Genomic DNA, 4667 nt, shown 5'->3' with positions numbered 1-4667 from the left:
TGCCGCTTGGGATGCCTACATTCCCTATGGGAGTGCAGGGTCCTGGCTGCTCTGCTTCCTGCCCAGGAAAGCAAAAACAATGGCTGCATTACTTGAGCCTCAGCCATGCAAACGGGAGCCCAGGGCGGAGAGCCTGGCTTCTGACTGCACCACCCCAGGCCAACTATTGAAGCCTTTTGCAGCATGAGCCAGTGGGTGGAAGAGCTCGCTCTCTCTCTCTCTCTCTCTCTCTCTTTTCCCCTTTCTCTCTCTTCCCCCAGCCCAGCTTCTTAAAGATTACATTTTCCTGTGATGTGAGCAACAGATTATCACGCTCAGCAATTATTTGCACCTTCAAGATAGAGTCAGTTATTAGTTTTCCTTAGGAGCCTTCAACTATGGCATTTCCCTACTTAGCTGTCAGTTTTTACTTCCCTTGGCGGACATTGGTCACATTTGTGCCATGTTTAAAGCTTTCTGAAGCCTCTGGAAGCTTCCATGAAAGCTAATGCTCTGCCTCTAGCATGCTTTTCCTTACGTTGTTGGTGTGGGGAGGAGACCAAGAAGAATCAGTCTTTGTGGATGCTGGGGAGATTTAAAAATTCTGGAGGTGGCAAGGTTCCTATAATAGAGTTGAGTTCAATAGTACTTGTGGTGTGAAGACAGTGAAACAAGAAACACACACGAGGGGTCAATGCCGTGGTACAGTAGGCTAAGCTTTCACCTAAAGCGCAGACATCTCATACTGGTGCCGGTTCAAGTCTTAACAACGCTACTTCCAATCCAGCTCCTGCTAATATGTTAGGAAAGTAACAGAGACAGGCCCAAGTCTTTGGCCTCAACTCCAAGTGGGAGACCCACAAGAAGCTCCTACCTCCGGGCTTTGGAACAGCCCAACTCTGGCCATTGTGACCATTTAGGAAGTGAACCAGAAGACGAAAGATTCCTGTATTTCAAATAAGAATAAATGAATTTTTTTAAAAAATATAAAGGACATGATGCAGTAGCCTAGTAGCTAAAGTCCTCGGCTTGCATGCACCAGAATCCCATATGAATATCAGTTCCTGTCCTTCTAGCCCCACTTCACTTCCAGCTTTCTGCCTTTGTCCTAGAAAAGCAGTGAAGAAAAGCTCAAAGCGTTGGGACCCTGCACCCACATGGGAAACACGGAAGCTCCAAGCTCCACTAAGATTGGCTCAGCTCCAGCCATTGGGGTCATTTAAGGAGTAAATCAGCAGATAGAAGAGCTCTGTCTCTCCTCCTCTCTGTAGATCTGACTTTCCAATAAAAATAAATAAATTTTGAAAAAGAAGAAAGAAAGGATTCGGCTGTGGGGCTTGGATGGAGAGAGCCCTCAGCAGTGTGGCAGCTGCTGGGGGTACCTGAGCCAGGTTGGACTCAATGCTTGGGACTCTGGCCATGGCCACTGCTGCCATGTGGTGAGCAAGTCCTGGGCTTTGGGCGGCCAGTATGCCAAGTGGCACCAGGCCCTATCTACTGGCCACCCAGGAGCAAGCTCTATGGTTTTTGGGATATGTAATTGTTGCCTAGGTACATCCAAGGATAAGGCCAAATGCATGTAGGCGAGGAATGAATCCTGTGTGATTCCTAGCGATGGGGTCACTGAACTTGCAGGCAAGCATGGGGACTGAGACCTGGGGGTCTAGAGAGGAGAGTCCTTATGATCTGTGTGGGTCAAACTGACTCACCAGCCTACATGGGAATCCTGAGATGGGATGTTAGCATAGAACATTTCTGAGCATCACACGCCAGCCCACACAAAAGCTATGGCTGGGGACCTGTCTGGTAGAACTAGATCCCAGTACCTGACTGAGTGTCAGAACAGAGGATGGGACACATTAGGCAGGGTCATGACACTAACCAGCACACAAAAGAATCAGGTCTGGAGGTAGATTCTGCAGGGCAATAGGTGGGCACAACCCTATGGAAATACAAGTCCCACTGGTTAGCTTAAGAGTTGGGGTGGGGATGGTGTGAGCTAGGAGAAACCATGGAACCCATCAACACTCACAGGTGCTGGGACTGAAAACAGGCTGGACAGATCCAAGCTGCTGCACCCACACGTGCATCCTAAAATAGGGTGTGAAGCAGGCTGGACCGCAATGTCCTCCAGCTCATACAAAAGACAAGATGGAGTGGCAGGCTATGCCGGGCAAGGGCCTAACACCTGCTGGAGCATGTGAGATCTGGGGGGGAGAGTGGGCCAATGGGGGAACCTGGGAAACTCCCCTGTTGGGGTCATAGCTCCTGCTGGCGATCACATGTTCCAGGCCTGGGTGTTGGGCAGCCTGGGCAGGGTAACTCCACCTGCTGGCTAATGTGTGGGGTAGTTTTAGAGGGGGCTGACCAGGCAGGGCCTAGCCAAACTTACTTCGCCAGCAAGAGCAGAAACCAGGCTGGAGCACAGGTCAAGCTCAGCTAGGCTGTCACACCTCCCAGATTGCATGAGCCTGGGATGGGAGCAGGGCCAGATTTCAGCACCTACCAGCAAGTAGTGGGACTTGGGGTAGACTGGGTCAGGCCAGGCTACAGCATCCAAAGGCAAAGGTCATAACAGATGAGGGACTAGGCCAAGCTGGGTCAGAGCAACCACTGCCATGTGCAAGATCTAGAGCTAGGAACAGACCTGGTTGGAGAGCTAAGGGGATGCCCTGGCTGGGTTGTGGTTCACACTGGTAAGCATGGGCTGGGATGGGAGCTGTGTTCTGATCTGGACATGGCTACAGTGTACCTTCGCACAAGTGTGGACTGGGGCTGAGTGCCCCACACTGGGCTAGACCCCAGCACCCACTGGTGCTTGTGAGGACCAGGGTAGGCATAAGATGGACTAGGCTAGGTTTTGGCCCCTACAAGTCAGACGTGAGCTGTGTCTGGGTTTGGATCAGGCTGGACTGGGCTGTACCCAACAATAATAACCAGAATGGATTGAGGGCCAGTGAGGAAAAGCCATTGTTACTGCTAGGTCAGAAGGTGGACTGAGTAGGGCTGGTCCAAGGACCCACCTGTGTATGTGAGATCTGACATTGGGAGAGGTTCTGATGGAGGAGCCTGGGAAACTTCTCTGTCAGGGCACAGACCCTGCAAGTGAATGCAAGAATCATGATAGGTATCAACCCAAGGCCAGACCAGAGAAACATATCCACAGGCATGTATTCAGCATAGATTGGGAGCAGACCAGGCTGAACCAGTTCACAGCACACACTGGTGACTAGGAGCACCAGAACAGAGTGTGGGAGGCCAGGTTTGGTTGCAACACATACTAGTACACATTACGGCTGTGATGGGGGACGTGCTGGGCTGAGCTAGGCTGTAACCCCACCAATCTGAGCTGGAATTTGGGCCAGGCCCAGCCAGGCCACAGCACCCACTAGCAAAAGCTGAGGTAAGGCAGGCCATGCCAGACTGAGCCGTGGCACCCAACCAGCACATACAAGATTTGGCAAGAGGGAGCAAAGCTGGTAGGGGGATGTGGAGTGCTCCCCTGCTGGATCACCACTCCCATTGGAGAGCATGAATTAAATGGGTGCAGACCATTCCTGCAATACCTATGGGCCTCATGTGAGCTAGACCAGGGAAAAGCCAGGCTGGGTTGATTTTTCCTATTGGTGCAAGTATAAGTCAGAGTGGGTGAGGGTTGTTTGGGCTCTGCTGCAGCATCAGCTAACAGATGCTGACATGGGGACAAATTCTGTCAAGCCAAACTGCAAAGTCACCTAGAGAATGCATGTTCCGGGAGTAGGAATGGGCCCAGTAGGGCAACAGTGGGCACCTCCCTCCTGGATTGCTACTCCGTCTGGTGAGCATGAGAATCAGGACTGGGGCAGGCATGGCTAAACATAGAGTGGCACTCATCAGCAGGAGTATGGGCTGGATAGTGGGGCTGATTGGGTTGAACTAGGCATCAATGCCCATTGACATATGTACGTGAGCTAAATGGGATGTGGGACAGACTAGACCAGTCTACTGTACATACTTACAAACATAGGAACCAGGACAGCAGTTGGGCCTAATGGGGTTATTGCAGGTCGCTCTGAGTAGGCTGCAGCTCCCACTGGTTTAATTCGGAGTTGTGTGGTAGGCAGGATTAGGATGGGTTCCAACACCCATTGGTTCGTGTGGAAAACAGGGCTGAAGGCAGAACTGACCCAGCAATGGCAACCACCAGCATATGCATAGGCTGATAGGGGCGATGGACTATGCCAGATTCTGTACTGGCAAGCATACCCAAGAATTGGGTCTGGAATCACCTCAGACAAAGTTTCTTTGGGGATCCCCCCAATCGAACTGCTGAACTCAGAACCCCATCCATGAAGAAAGTTACAGTTTCCATGTTCTGACCATGGAGTGCATGTGTCAAAATTGAGCCACCTGAGTGGCTCAGACAGAGCAGTGGATAGCACATCCAAGCACATGGAGGATATGGTAGTACATTGGAGCCTGCAGAGGACACCTGGTGCCACAACAGAGGAAAGAACAAATTGATCAATTAGCTCAGCCAAGTGTTGGCGGTGAAAAGCTGGGCAAGAGGAGACATTAAGGTGCATTATGTCAGCCAGTGGATTCTGGAGAGATCTCAATGTGCTTGGAATGGCGAGATTAGAAGGAATTCAGAACAACTGAACTATGGAAACCCCTTGAGCAGTGTCCTCAGAGCATGCTCCGCATTG

The sequence above is a fragment of the Ochotona curzoniae genome, unplaced genomic scaffold (assembly GCF_017591425.1).
Source record: "Ochotona curzoniae isolate NIBS_2020 unplaced genomic scaffold, NIBS_Ocur_1.0 scaffold_4506, whole genome shotgun sequence".
Taxonomy (NCBI): Eukaryota; Metazoa; Chordata; class Mammalia; order Lagomorpha; family Ochotonidae; genus Ochotona; species Ochotona curzoniae.
The sequence above is the reverse complement of the archived record's forward strand: the minus strand, read 5'-3'. Positions refer to the sequence as shown.